The sequence below is a fragment of the Clarias gariepinus genome, chromosome 5, assembly GCF_024256425.1.
Source record: "Clarias gariepinus isolate MV-2021 ecotype Netherlands chromosome 5, CGAR_prim_01v2, whole genome shotgun sequence".
NCBI lineage: Eukaryota > Metazoa > Chordata > Actinopteri > Siluriformes > Clariidae > Clarias > Clarias gariepinus.
In genome coordinates, this window is record NC_071104.1 from 3,862,501 (window position 1) to 3,877,396 (window position 14,896).

The window sequence follows — 14,896 nt, forward strand, 5'->3', positions numbered from 1 at the left end:
TACCTTCTTTTTGTCCACACACCATGTCTAAAATGAAATCTTTGGTCAGGAATCCCTGTTCAAGATGCACTTTCCTATGTGCCATATTTGATTGAATGACTTGTCAGCTGATTTTAAGAAATATCATTGTTTTCCACATGTTTCCGCCCATTTGTCCCAAATCAAGCCCTCAGCTCAACTCCAGCTTCAACAAAAGGTTACGACATTGATTCACGCAATCCTTATGGGACAAAGAGCCAAAGTCCACAGCAGCAATCTGATGAACGCTTGCTTGCTTTTAGATGTGCATGGCATGTGGATTTTAATTCCTCCCCCCTGACTGTTGTGATATGCTTGTTAGGACTATGGCTGGAGTTCAGCCATAACCTTTTGTTTGCTGTGGCTTGTGTGCCATTTACAGATCTAAAACTTGACATTTTCTTAAGGATTTTCACCCGTTTTGGGATCTTATCAAGCCGAAATCAAAGTTAGGATGTGCAAACAAACATCAAAGCATTTGCATGGCATCGCTGGTTGAGTACTCGTCTTACGAGCTCAGCGAGGTTTGCATGCGGATGGAGGAAATATTAGCATTGCAATCAGATTACGTCTTGGCCAGGAGAGTCTCGGTTAAAAGTGCTGGGTCATGCCTAAGGTGCCGCGCAGGCCATTGGCACTGTGGCTTAGCTGGTGAAAGCACCTGCCTTGTAAACAGGAGATCCTGAGTTCAAATCCCAGCAGTGCCTGTTGTGAGTTTCATCTCTTGGTACACCAGACAAGGTCTGGGTCCAACTGCATGAGGAACTCAAGGCTTAAGTGCTTGTGGTCTCAGGTTGTGGCAGGGTATCTTGCTTTCAGCCAGGATTTCTGCTCAGTTTTCATGTGTTTTCCAGAGGTAGACACCTGTCCATGGTGTCAAGCAAGGTAGCTCTATTCCTCCCACAGAAGTGAATGAAAACTGGCATTTTGATTTGCAAGAATTGAATCATTTTCTGAGTAGCCGTGGAACATTTGCCTGATGTTGACATTTGGTTACATTTAAATGAGGACAATGGCTGTCAATAAGCTAGTATATATATATATATATATATATATATATATATATATATATATTTTTTTTTTTTTTTTTTGCTGTAAACTGTATGCCAGTTGCAAATATATAACATACAGTGTGTTTGAAATTTGTTTATTTTTGCAAGCCTGAAATCTACTGCAACAGGCATGATCTTTGCCTGCAATGAACTTGGAACAACCTGAGTCGAAACACCATGACTGGCAGTTTCGGCGTGCTCTGTGAAGCATGGTATAGCACTGTGGGACTTCATTCATGGTCCTATCATGCTGCATGCCAGTGGAGACAATCTTAGCTTGATAGTCAAGTTCCTGTGCTGGAGCATCTCAGATACGCGAGAGTATATGCAAGAGGCTAAGGTTTGGTTGTGGCGCTGTGGCTTAGTTGGTTAAAGTGCCTGTCTAGTAAACAGGAGATCCTGGGTTCGAATCCCAGCAGTGCCTCTCACTGTGCACCTCTGTTGCTATGCAGGTCAGACTGGTTTCTGTGGAAAAAGGAAATCTTTGCTTTATGTCTGACCATTAAATGGTTTAAGGTCACACAATGCACAAGCTTTCTGATTAGCCAAGTTTACAGTCCGATCTTGTGTATCCGTAGGTCATTAGCTATATTGCAAATTGTACATGGCCCAATTGCCCAAGATTGCACTACACACTGCACTTCAATATATATAAATATATGTGTATGTATACATAAAATTACATTACTGAAAGCTCGCTTGTGCCCATTTTCTAAGAAAGCATACAGTGATAAGTTGCTGAAAGCTACTACGATCTGATGTGGATGTCTTTGTCTGATCCAGAGTAGACGTTTTACCTTAGCAAAACAGGAAAGCAGTTTAGAGAGCAACCTCTCCAACCATCTATGGGCAATGCTGCAAAATACAGACAGAAAGATGAAATGAACCTATGTATCATGAACAATGATAACTTTTCATACCCAATTGTCAAATAGAAGCTGATTCCTTGACTTCACCAATCAAACATGTGCTGGGACATCTCAAAAGAATTTTTCAGCATGCGTGAAAAGGAAGTTCAGCTCAGAACCTGTAGCCTTGATTTTGGCACCCTGCTCCGGGCTTTGCCTCAACAACACAACCATGTCTACATCGTCCAAAAAATTTAAGAAGCAAGCGCTTGATGAAGAAAAGTGCCAACTTCTTCGCTAGCAAGCAAAGCTATGCTGTGAGAGGTCAAGGTTATTGATCCAAATCCATACACGATTTCCTAAATGCAACAAAGACAGGGGCTCTTGTCAGAAGTGGGATTCGAACCCACGCCTCCAGGGGAGACTGCGACCTGAACGCAGCGCCTTAGACCGCTCGGCCATCCTGACACGGCGGTCTCTAGAAAGGTCACGTCTTGCACGGATTACCGATCGGATGTCTATGAGGCAGCTTGTCATTGGAAGACAGATCAACGTTGGGAAGGGGTGACAGGATTTCTCCACCAAAGCAGCAGCTATTGAGGATGGAAAGGGGGCAGGATGTCACCATTATGTCTTTAACAAAGCACCAACTCTTAAGGGCATGAGGAAATTTGTTACAAATCACAGCCACAACACAATGAGTTGCAACATGTCTTTCTTGTGCAATATAACAGACGTAATCGGCAGGATTCGAACCTGCGCGGGGAGACCCCAATGGATTTCTAGTCCATCGCCTTAACCACTCGGCCACGACTACACCGCGTGTGCTTACATAGTGTGGGCCCGTGATTGAATAGACTTTTGCCACGTCTGATTTCATGACTTGACCTCCTCCCCAAAGCAAGCGCTAGATCTTTCCAATACACGCAAGTGTATCGGTTGGCTTAAGTTCAGGATTTTTAGGCTTCAGACAGGAACCACGTTCACGTTTTACCTTAGAAAAACAGCAAAGCAGTTTAGAGAGCAGCCTCTGCAACCATACATGCTGCAAAATACAGTGAGAAAGATGAAATAATCCTATAAATCATAAACAAGACAACTTTTCATACCCCATCATCATCCAGAAGCTGATTCCTTGACTTCTGCATTCAAACATGCGGTGGAACATCTCAAAAGAATTTTTCAGTATCTGTGAAAATGAAGTTCAGCTCAGTGCTTTGCCTCAACAACACAACCATGTGCAGAGACGTCTAGTAAACAGGAGATCCCAGGAGAGGTGAACAGGAGCATTTAAATCCCAGCAATGCCTCTTGAGGGGCACTTCTGTTGCTATGCAGATCAGACTGGTTTCAGTGGAGGAAATGAAATCTTTGCTTCATGTCTGACCGTTAACAGCTCATGGGTTAAAGTCACACAATGCACAAGCTTTCTGATTAGCCAAGATTAGAGTCCTATCTTGTGTATCCCTAGCACAACTGCTGTCAACATTATGATCTGGTCATTAGCTACATTGCGACTGCATATCTTTTTACCACACCTTTAAACATTTGTCTGTTAGGACGATGACTAGAGCAGATAATTTCTTGCATTTGCTTTGGTTTGGCTGCCTTCTTCTGACATATAATTTGACCTGTGGTTGCGATTATTCAGCTGTTGGGGACCTTTGCAAGCATCAAATCAAGTGTATGAGGCTCATTCACAGAAACGCAACAGAATAATGTTGCTGCCAAATCGTCATTCGTGTGGTAACATGATGTCTCGGATTTGTAGGACCTTATACCACAAAACGTTTAATCTATGGGTGATGAGGAGATACCTTATTTAATATGTTATCTAGCGCTTACTCCAGTGTGTATATGTTGAGGTCTCCATGCTACAGTGCTATCCAAGCAGTGTCTACTGCAACAATCATCTGTTGGTGCGAAAGCTATCCCTTTCTTGCCTTTCTTACAGCCAGAGTTGAATAACTTTGCAAGTCAGACAGGGATCTGTGGCAAATTCCATGGTGAAATCAAGGCATTCTGTGGACGCTGTTGACAGCTTGTGGGATCAGCACCTGCCATAGTTGTTTGCATTTGGTGGAATTTGATTAGTAGCAACAGAAAAGCATCTGCCCAATGAACTCGAGCATCCATGAATCTTGGAGAGCCTGAAAAAAAACACCCTGGTTGGCTCTGTGATGCAATGGATAGCGTGTTGGACTTCTGGACTCAGCTGTGGAGCTATTCAAAGGTTGCGGGTTCGATGCCCCGCCAGAGACACTAACTTGTTACCTTCTTTTTATCCACACACCATGTCTAAAATGAAATCTTTGGTCAGGAATCCCTGTTCAAGATGCACTTTCCTATGTGCCATATTTGATTGAATGACTTGTCAGCTGATTTTAAGAAATATCATTGTTTTCCACATGTTTCCGCCCATTTGTCCCAAATCAAGCCCTCAGCTCAACTCCAGCTTCAACAAAAGGTTACGACATTGATTCACGCAATCCTTATGGGACAAAGAGCCAAAGTCCACAGCAGCAATCTGATGAACGCTTGCTTGCTTTTAGATGTGCATGGCATGTGGATTTTAATTCCTCCCCCCTGACTGTTGTGATATGCTTGTTAGGACTATGGCTGGAGTTCAGCCATAACCTTTTGTTTGCTGTGGCTTGTGTGCCATTTACAGATCTAAAACTTGACATTTTCTTAAGGATTTTCACCCGTTTTGGGTCTTATCAAGCCGAAATCAAAGTTAGGATGTGCAAACAAACATCAAAGCATTTGCATGGCATCGCTGGTTGAGTACTCGTCTTACGAGCTCAGCGAGGTTTGCATGCGGATGGAGGAAATATTAGCATTGCAATCAGATTACGTCTTGGCCAGGAGAGTCTCGGTTAAAAGTGCTGGGTCATGCCTAAGGTGCCGCGCAGGCCATTGGCACTGTGGCTTAGCTGGTGAAAGCACCTGTCTTGTAAACAGGAGATCCTGGGTTCAAATCCCAGCAGTGCCTGTTGTGAGTTTCATCTCTTGGTACACCAGACAAGGTCTGGGTCCAACTGCATGAGGAACTCAAGGCTTTAGTGCTTGTCGTCTCAAGTTGTGGCAGGGTATCTTGCTTTCAGCCAGGATTTCTGCTCAGTTTTCATGTGTTTTCCAGAGGTAGACACCTGTCCATGGTGTCAAGCAAGGTAGCTCTATTCCTCCCACAGAAGTGAATGAAATCTGGCATTTTGATTTGCAAGAATTGAATCATTTTCTGAGTAGCCGTGGAACATTTGCCTGATGTTGACATTTGGTTACATTTAAATGAGGACAATGGCTGTCAATAAGCTAGTATATATATATATATATATATATATATATTTTTTTTTTTTTTTTTTTTTTTTTTTTTTTTTTTTTTTTTTTGCTGTAAACTGTATGCCAGTTGCAAATATATAACATACAGTGTGTTTGAAATTTGTTTATTTTTGCAAGCCTGAAATCTACTGCAACAGGCATGATCTTTGCCTGCAATGAACTTGGAACAACCTGAGTCGAAACACCATGACTGGCAGTTTCGGCGTGCTCTGTGAAGCATGGTATAGCACTGTGGGACTTCATTCATGGTCCTATCATGCTGCATGCCAGTGGAGACAATCTTAGCTTGATAGTCAAGTTCCTGTGCTGGAGCATCTCAGATACGCGAGAGTATATGCAAGAGGCTAAGGTTTGGTTGTGGCGCTGTGGCTTAGTTGGTTAAAGTGCCTGTCTAGTAAACAGGAGATCCTGGGTTCGAATCCCAGCAGTGCCTCTCACTGTGCACCTCTGTTGCTATGCAGGTCAGACTGGTTTCTGTGGAAAAAGGAAATCTTTGCTTTATGTCTGACCATTAAATGGTTTAAGGTCACACAATGCACAAGCTTTCTGATTAGCCAAGTTTACAGTCCGATCTTGTGTATCCGTAGGTCATTAGCTATATTGCAAATTGTACATGGCCCAATTGCCCAAGATTGCACTACACACTGCACTTCAATATATATAAATATATGTGTATGTATACATAAAATTACATTACTGAAAGCTCGCTTGTGCCCATTTTCTAAGAAAGCATACAGTGATAAGTTGCTGAAAGCTACTACGATCCGATGTGGATGTCTTTGTCTGATCCAGAGTAGACGTTTTACCTTAGCAAAACAGGAAAGCAGTTTAGAGAGCAACCTCTCCAACCATCTATGGGCAATGCTGCAAAATACAGACAGAAAGATGAAATGAACCTATGTATCATGAACAATGATAACTTTTCATACCCAATTGTCAAATAGAAGCTGATTCCTTGACTTCACCAATCAAACATGTGCTGGGACATCTCAAAAGAATTTTTCAGCATGCGTGAAAAGGAAGTTCAGCTCAGAACCTGTAGCCTTGATTTTGGCACCCTGCTCCGGGCTTTGCCTCAACAACACAACCATGTCTACATCGTCCAAAAAATTGAAGAAGCAAGCGCTTGATGAAGAAAAGTGCCAACTTCTTCGCTAGCAAGCAAAGCTATGCTGTGAGAGGTCAAGGTTATTGATGCAGATCCATACATGATTTCCTAAATGCAACAAAGAGAAGGGGCTCTTGTCAGAAGTGGGATTCGAACCCACGCCTCCAGGGGAGACTGCGACCTGAACGCAGCGCCTTAGACCGCTCGGCCATCCTGACACGGCGGTCTCTAGAAAGGTCACGTCTTGCACGGATTACCGATCGGATGTCTATGAGGCAGCTTGTCATTGGAAGACAGATCAACGTTGGGAAGGGGTGACAGGATTTCTCCACCAAAGCAGCAGCTATTGAGGATGAAAAGGGGGCAGGATGTCACCATTATGTCTTCAGCAAATCACCAACTCTTAAGGGCATGAGGAAATTTGTTACAAATCACAGCCACAACACAATGAGTTGCAACATGTCTTTCTTGCGCAATATAACAGACGTAATCGGCAGGATTCGAACCTGCGCCCCTTGGAACCTTCCCAATGGATTTCTAGTCCATCGCCTTAACCACTCGGCCACGACTACACCGCGTGTGCTTACATAGTGTGGGCCCGTGATTGAATAGACTTTTGCCACGTCTGATTTCATGACTTGACCTCCTCCCCAAAGCAAGCGCTAGATCTTTCCAATACACGCAAGTGTATCGGTTGGCTTAAGTTCAGGATTTTTAGGCTTCAGACAGGAACCACGTTCACGTTTTACCTTAGAAAAACAGCAAAGCAGTTTAGAGAGCAGCCTCTGCAACCATACATGCTGCAAAATACAGTGAGAAAGATGAAATAATCCTATAAATCATAAACAAGACAACTTTTCATACCCCATCATCATCCAGAAGCTGATTCCTTGACTTCTGCATTCAAACATGCGGTGGAACATCTCAAAAGAATTTTTCAGTATCTGTGAAAATGAAGTTCAGCTCAGTGCTTTGCCTCAACAACACAACCATGTGCAGAGACGTCTAGTAAACAGGAGATCCCAGGAGAGGTGAACAGGAGCATTTAAATCCCAGCAATGCCTCTTGAGGGGCACTTCTGTTGCTATGCAGATCAGACTGGTTTCAGTGGAGGAAATGAAATCTTTGCTTCATGTCTGACCGTTAACAGCTCATGGGTTAAAGTCACACAATGCACAAGCTTTCTGATTAGCCAAGATTAGAGTCCTATCTTGTGTATCCCTAGCACAACTGCTGTCAACATTATGATCCGGTCATTAGCTACATTGCGACTGCATATCTTTTTACCACACCTTTAAACATTTGTCTGTTAGGACGATGACTAGAGCAGATAATTTCTTGCATTTGCATTGGTTTGGCTGCCTTCTTCTGACATATAATTTGACCTGTGGTTGCGATTATTCAGCTGTTGGGGACCTTTGCAAGCATCAAATCAAGTGTATGAGGCTCATTCACAGAAACGCAACAGAATAATGTTGCTGCCAAATCGTCATTCGTGTGGTAACATGATGTCTCGGATTTGTAGGACCTTATACCACAAAACGTTTAATCTATGGGTGATGAGGAGATACCTTATTTAATATGTTATCTAGCGCTTACTCCAGTGTGTATATGTTGAGGTCTCCATGCTACAGTGCTATCCAAGCAGTGTCTACTGCAACAATCATCTGTTGGTGCGAAAGCTATCCCTTTCTTGCCTTTCTTACAGCCAGAGTTGAATAACTTTGCAAGTCAGACAGGGATCTGTGGCAAATTCCATGGTGAAATCAAGGCATTCTGTGGACGCTGTTGACAGCTTGTGGGATCAGCACCTGCCATAGTTGTTTGCATTTGGTGGAATTTGATTAGTAGCAACAGAAAAGCATCTGCCCAATGAACTCGAGCATCCATGAATCTTGGAGAGCCTGAAAAAAAACACCCTGGTTGGCTCTGTGATGCAATGGATAGCGTGTTGGACTTCTGGACTCAGCTGTGGAGCTATTCAAAGGTTGCGGGTTCGATGCCCCGCCAGAGACACTAACTTGTTACCTTCTTTTTATCCACACACCATGTCTAAAATGAAATCTTTGGTCAGGAATCCCTGTTCAAGATGCACTTTCCTATGTGCCATATTTGATTGAATGACTTGTCAGCTGATTTTAAGAAATATCATTGTTTTCCACATGTTTCCGCCCATTTGTCCCAAATCAAGCCCTCAGCTCAACTCCAGCTTCAACAAAAGGTTACGACATTGATTCACGCAATCCTTATGGGACAAAGAGCCAAAGTCCACAGCAGCAATCTGATGAACGCTTGCTTGCTTTTAGATGTGCATGGCATGTGGATTTTAATTCCTCCCCCCTGACTGTTGTGATATGCTTGTTAGGACTATGGCTGGAGATCAGCCATAACCTTTTGTTTGCTGTGGCTTGTGTGCCATTTACAGATCTAAAACTTGACATTTTCTTAAGGATTTTCACCCGTTTTGGGATCTTATCAAGCCGAAATCAAAGTTAGGATGTGCAAACAAACATCAAAGCATTTGCATGGCATCGCTGGTTGAGTACTCGTCTTACGAGCTCAGCGAGGTTTGCATGCGGATGGAGGAAATATTAGCATTGCAATCAGATTACGTCTTGGCCAGGAGAGTCTCGGTTAAAAGTGCTGGGTCATGCCTAAGGTGCCGCGCAGGCCATTGGCACTGTGGCTTAGCTGGTGAAAGCACCTGTCTTGTAAACAGGAGATCCTGGGTTCAAATCCCAGCAGTGCCTGTTGTGAGTTTCATCTCTTGGTACACCAGACAAGGTCTGGGTCCAACTGCATGAGGAACTCAAGGCTTAAGTGCTTGTGGTCTCAGGTTGTGGCAGGGTATCTTGCTTTCAGCCAGGATTTCTGCTCAGTTTTCATGTGTTTTCCAGAGGTAGAAACCTGTCCATGGTGTCAAGCAAGGTAGCTCTATTCCTCCCACAGAAGTGAATGAAAACTGGCATTTTGATTTGCAAGAATTGAATCATTTTCTGAGTAGCCGTGGAACATTTGCCTGATGTTGACATTTGGTTACATTTAAATGAGGACAATGGCTGTCAATAAGCTAGTATATATATATATATATATATATATATATATATATATTTTTTTTTTTTTGCTGTAAACTGTATGCCAGTTGCAAATATATAACATACAGTGTGTTTGAAATTTGTTTATTTTTGCAAGCCTGAAATCTACTGCAACAGGCATGATCTTTGCCTGCAATGAACTTGGAACAACCTGAGTCGAAACACCATGACTGGCAGTTTTGGCGTGCTCTGTGAAGCATGGTATAGCACTGTGGGACTTCATTCATGGTCCTATCATGCTGCATGCCAGTGGAGACAATCTTAGCTTGATAGTCAAGTTCCTGTGCTGGAGCATCTCAGATACGCGAGAGTATATGCAAGAGGCTAAGGTTTGGTTGTGGCGCTGTGGCTTAGTTGGTTAAAGTGCCTGTCTAGTAAACAGGAGATCCTGGTTTCGAATCCCAGCAGTGCCTCTCACTGTGCACCTCTGTTGCTATGCAGGTCAGACTGGTTTCTGTGGAAAAAGGAAATCTTTGCTTTATGTCTGACCATTAAATGGGTTAAGGTCACACAATGCACAAGCTTTCTGATTAGCCAAGTTTACAGTCCGATCTTGTGTATCCGTAGGTCATTAGCTATATTGCAAATTGTACATGGCCCAATTGCCCAAGATTGCACTACACACTGCACTTCAATATATATAAATATATGTGTATGTATACATAAAATTACATTACTGAAAGCTCGCTTGTGCCCATTTTCTAAGAAAGCATACAGTGATAAGTTGCTGAAAGCTACTACGATCCGATGTGGATGTCTTTGTCTGATCCAGAGTAGACGTTTTACCTTAGCAAAACAGGAAAGCAGTTTAGAGAGCAACCTCTCCAACCATCTATGGGCAATGCTGCAAAATACAGACAGAAAGATGAAATGAACCTATGTATCATGAACAATGATAACGTTTCATACCCAATTGTCAAATAGAAGCTGATTCCTTGACTTCACCAATCAAACATGTGCTGGGACATCTCAAAAGAATTTTTCAGCATGCGTGAAAAGGAAGTTCAGCTCAGAACCTGTAGCCTTGATTTTGGCACCCCGCTCCGGGCTTTGCCTCAACAACACAACCATGTCTACATCGTCCAAAAAATTGAAGAAGCAAGCGCTTGATGAAGAAAAGTGCCAACTTCTTCGCTAGCAAGCAAAGCTATGCTGTGAGAGGTCAAGGTTATTGATGCAGATCCATACATGATTTCCTAAATGCAACAAAGAGAAGGGGCTCTTGTCAGAAGTGGGATTCGAACCCACGCCTCCAGGGGAGACTGCGACCTGAACGCAGCGCCTTAGACCGCTCGGCCATCCTGACACGGCGGTCTCTAGAAAGGTCACGTCTTGCACGGATTACCGATCGGATGTCTATGAGGCAGCTTGTCATTGGAAGACAGATCAACGTTGGGAAGGGGTGACAGGATTTCTCCACCAAAGCAGCAGCTATTGAGGATGAAAAGGGGGCAGGATGTCACCATTATGTCTTCAGCAAATCACCAACTCTTAAGGGCATGAGGAAATTTGTTACAAATCACAGCCACAACACAATGAGTTGCAACATGTCTTTCTTGTGCAATATAACAGACGTAATCGGCAGGATTCGAACCTGCGCGGGGAGACCCCAATGGATTTCTAGTCCATCGCCTTAACCACTCGGCCACGACTACACCACGTGTGCTTACATAGTGTGGGCCCGTGATTGAATAGACTTTTGCCACGTCTGATTTCATGACTTGACCTCCTCCCCAAAGCAAGCGCTAGATCTTTCCAATACACGCAAGTGTATCGGTTGGCTTAAGTTCAGGATTTTTAGGCTTCAGACAGGAACCACGTTCACGTTTTACCTTAGAAAAACAGCAAAGCAGTTTAGAGAGCAGCCTCTGCAACCATACATGCTGCAAAATACAGTGAGAAAGATGAATAATCCTATAAATCATAAACAAGACAACTTTTCATACCCCATCATCATCCAGAAGCTGATTCCTTGACTTCTGCATTCAAACATGCGGTGGAACATCTCAAAAGAATTTTTCAGTATCTGTGAAAATGAAGTTCAGCTCAGTGCTTTGCCTCAACAACACAACCATGTGCAGAGACGTCTAGTAAACAGGAGATCCCAGGAGAGGTGAACAGGAGCATTTAAATCCCAGCAATGCCTCTTGAGGGGCACTTCTGTTGCTATGCAGATCAGACTGGTTTCAGTGGAGGAAATGAAATCTTTGCTTCATGTCTGACCGTTAACAGCTCATGGGTTAAAGTCACACAATGCACAAGCTTTCTGATTAGCCAAGATTAGAGTCCTATCTTGTGTATCCCTAGCACAACTGCTGTCAACATTATGATCCGGTCATTAGCTACATTGCGACTGCATATCTTTTTACCACACCTTTAAACATTTGTCTGTTAGGACGATGACTAGAGCAGATAATTTCTTGCATTTGCATTGGTTTGGCTGCCTTCTTCTGACATATAATTTGACCTGTGGTTGCGATTATTCAGCTGTTGGGGACCTTTGCAAGCATCAAATCAAGTGTATGAGGCTCATTCACAGAAACGCAACAGAATAATGCTGCTGCCAAATCGTCATTCGTGTGGTAACATGATGTCTCGGATTTGTAGGACCTTATACCACAAAACGTTTAATCTATGGGTGATGAGGAGATACCTTATTTAATATGTTATCTAGCGCTTACTCCAGTGTGTATATGTTGAGGTCTCCATGCTACAGTGCTATCCAAGCAGTGTCTACTGCAACAATCATCTGTTGGTGCGAAAGCTATCCCTTTCTTGCCTTTCTTACAGCCAGAGTTGAATAACTTTGCAAGTCAGACAGGGATCTGTGGCAAATTCCATGGTGAAATCAAGGCATTCTGTGGACGCTGTTGACAGCTTGTGGGATCAGCACCTGCCATAGTTGTTTGCATTTGGTGGAATTTGATTAGTAGCAACAGAAAAGCATCTGCCCAATGAACTCGAGCATCCATGAATCTTGGAGAGCCTGAAAAAAAACACCCTGGTTGGCTCTGTGATGCAATGGATAGCGTGTTGGACTTCTGGACTCAGCTGTGGAGCTATTCAAAGGTTGCGGGTTCGATGCCCCGCCAGAGACACTAACTTGTTACCTTCTTTTTATCCACACACCATGTCTAAAATGAAATCTTTGGTCAGGAATCCCTGTTCAAGATGCACTTTCCTATGTGCCATATTTGATTGAATGACTTGTCAGCTGATTTTAAGAAATATCATTGTTTTCCACATGTTTCCGCCCATTTGTCCCAAATCAAGCCCTCAGCTCAACTCCAGCTTCAACAAAAGGTTACGACATTGATTCACGCAATCCTTATGGGACAAAGAGCCAAAGTCCACAGCAGCAATCTGATGAACGCTTGCTTGCTTTTAGATGTGCATGGCATGTGGATTTTAATTCCTCCCCCCTGACTGTTGTGATATGCTTGTTAGGACTATGGCTGGAGATCAGCCATAACCTTTTGTTTGCTGTGGCTTGTGTGCCATTTACAGATCTAAAACTTGACATTTTCTTAAGGATTTTCACCCGTTTTGGGATCTTATCAAGCCGAAATCAAAGTTAGGATGTGCAAACAAACATCAAAGCATTTGCATGGCATCGCTGGTTGAGTACTCGTCTTACGAGCTCAGCGAGGTTTGCATGCGGATGGAGGAAATATTAGCATTGCAATCAGATTACGTCTTGGCCAGGAGAGTCTCGGTTAAAAGTGCTGGGTCATGCCTAAGGTGCCGCGCAGGCCATTGGCACTGTGGCTTAGCTGGTGAAAGCACCTGTCTTGTAAACAGGAGATCCTGGATTCAAATCCCAGCAGTGCCTGTTGTGAGTTTCATCTCTTGGTACACCAGACAAGGTCTGGGTCCAACTGCATGAGGAACTCAAGGCTTAAGTGCTTGTGGTCTCAGGTTGTGGCAGGGTATCTTGCTTTCAGCCAGGATTTCTGCTCAGTTTTCATGTGTTTTCCAGAGGTAGACACCTGTCCATGGTGTCAAGCAAGGTAGCTCTATTCCTCCCACAGAAGTGAATGAAAACTGGCAAATTGTACATGGCCCAATTGCCCAAGATTGCACTACACACTGCACTTCAATATATATAAATATATGTGTATGTATACATAAAATTACATTACCAGAGAGGTGAACAGGAGCATTTAAATCCCAGCAATGCCTCTTGAGGGGCACTTCTGTTGCTATGCAGATCAGACTGGTTTCAGTGGAGGAAATGAAATCTTTGCTTCATGTCTGACCGTTAACAGCTCATGGGTTAAAGTCACACAATGCACAAGCTTTCTGATTAGCCAAGATTAGAGTCCTATCTTGTGTATCCCTAGCACAACTGCTGTCAACATTATGATCCGGTCATTAGCTACATTGCGACTGCATATCTTTTTACCACACCTTTAAACATTTGTCTGTTAGGACGATGACTAGAGCAGATAATTTCTTGCATTTGCATTGGTTTGGCTGCCTTCTTCTGACATATAATTTGACCTGTGGTTGCGATTATTCAGCTGTTGGGGACCTTTGCAAGCATCAAATCAAGTGTATGAGGCTCATTCACAGAAACGCAACAGAATAATGCTGCTGCCAAATCGTCATTCGTGTGGTAACATGATGTCTCGGATTTGTAGGACCTTATACCACAAAACGTTTAATCTATGGGTGATGAGGAGATACCTTATTTAATATGTTATCTAGCGCTTACTCCAGTGTGTATATGTTGAGGTCTCCATGCTACAGTGCTATCCAAGCAGTGTCTACTGCAACAATCATCTGTTGGTGCGAAAGCTATCCCTTTCTTGCCTTTCTTACAGCCAGAGTTGAATAACTTTGCAAGTCAGACAGGGATCTGTGGCAAATTCCATGGTGAAATCAAGGCATTCTGTGGACGCTGTTGACAGCTTGTGGGATCAGCACCTGCCATAGTTGTTTGCATTTGGTGGAATTTGATTAGTAGCAACAGAAAAGCATCTGCCCAATGAACTCGAGCATCCATAAATCTTGGAGAGCCTGAAAAAAAACACCCTGGTTGGCTCTGTGATGCAATGGATAGAGTGTTGGACTTCTGGACTCAGCTGTGGAGCTATTCAAAGGTTGCGGGTTCGATGCCCCGCCAGAGACACTAACTTGTTACCTTCTTTTTATCCACACACCATGTCTAAAATGAAATCTTTGGTCAGGAATCCCTGTTCAAGATGCACTTTCCTATGTGCCATATTTGATTGAATGACTTGTCAGCTGAATTTAAGAAATATCATTGTTTTCCACATGTTTCCGCCCATTTGTCCCAAATCAAGCCCTCAGCTCAACTCCAGCTTCAACAAAAGGTTACGACATTGATTCACGCAATCCTTATGGGACAAAGAGCCAAAGTCCACAGCAGCAATCTGATGAACGCTTGCTTGCTTTTAGATGTGCATGG

General features: G+C 43.3%; 1 protein-coding gene and 10 non-coding genes across 11 annotated transcripts in view; 4 read left to right on the forward strand and 7 right to left on the reverse strand.

Moving 5' to 3' along the window:
• LOC128524461 (nuclear factor 7, brain-like) overlaps positions 1–14,896 on the reverse strand; it is a 561,325-nt gene that overhangs the window by 492,123 nt on the left and 54,306 nt on the right. The window lies entirely within an intron of this gene.
• trnat-agu (transfer RNA threonine (anticodon AGU)) lies at positions 1,421–1,494 on the forward strand. The gene has a single exon. It is a non-coding gene; the product is annotated as a tRNA-Thr (tRNA).
• On the reverse strand, positions 2,304–2,386 carry trnal-cag (transfer RNA leucine (anticodon CAG)). Its single transcript has one exon. It is a non-coding gene; the product is annotated as a tRNA-Leu (tRNA).
• Positions 2,654–2,735, reverse strand: trnas-aga (transfer RNA serine (anticodon AGA)). The gene has a single exon. It is a non-coding gene; the product is annotated as a tRNA-Ser (tRNA).
• trnat-ugu (transfer RNA threonine (anticodon UGU)) lies at positions 4,839–4,912 on the forward strand. Its single transcript has one exon. It is a non-coding gene; the product is annotated as a tRNA-Thr (tRNA).
• trnat-agu (transfer RNA threonine (anticodon AGU)) lies at positions 5,619–5,692 on the forward strand. The gene has a single exon. It is a non-coding gene; the product is annotated as a tRNA-Thr (tRNA).
• trnal-cag (transfer RNA leucine (anticodon CAG)) lies at positions 6,503–6,585 on the reverse strand. Its single transcript has one exon. It is a non-coding gene; the product is annotated as a tRNA-Leu (tRNA).
• On the reverse strand, positions 6,853–6,939 carry trnas-aga (transfer RNA serine (anticodon AGA)). The gene has a single exon. It is a non-coding gene; the product is annotated as a tRNA-Ser (tRNA).
• Positions 9,044–9,117, forward strand: trnat-ugu (transfer RNA threonine (anticodon UGU)). Its single transcript has one exon. It is a non-coding gene; the product is annotated as a tRNA-Thr (tRNA).
• On the reverse strand, positions 10,686–10,768 carry trnal-cag (transfer RNA leucine (anticodon CAG)). The gene has a single exon. It is a non-coding gene; the product is annotated as a tRNA-Leu (tRNA).
• On the reverse strand, positions 11,036–11,117 carry trnas-aga (transfer RNA serine (anticodon AGA)). Its single transcript has one exon. It is a non-coding gene; the product is annotated as a tRNA-Ser (tRNA).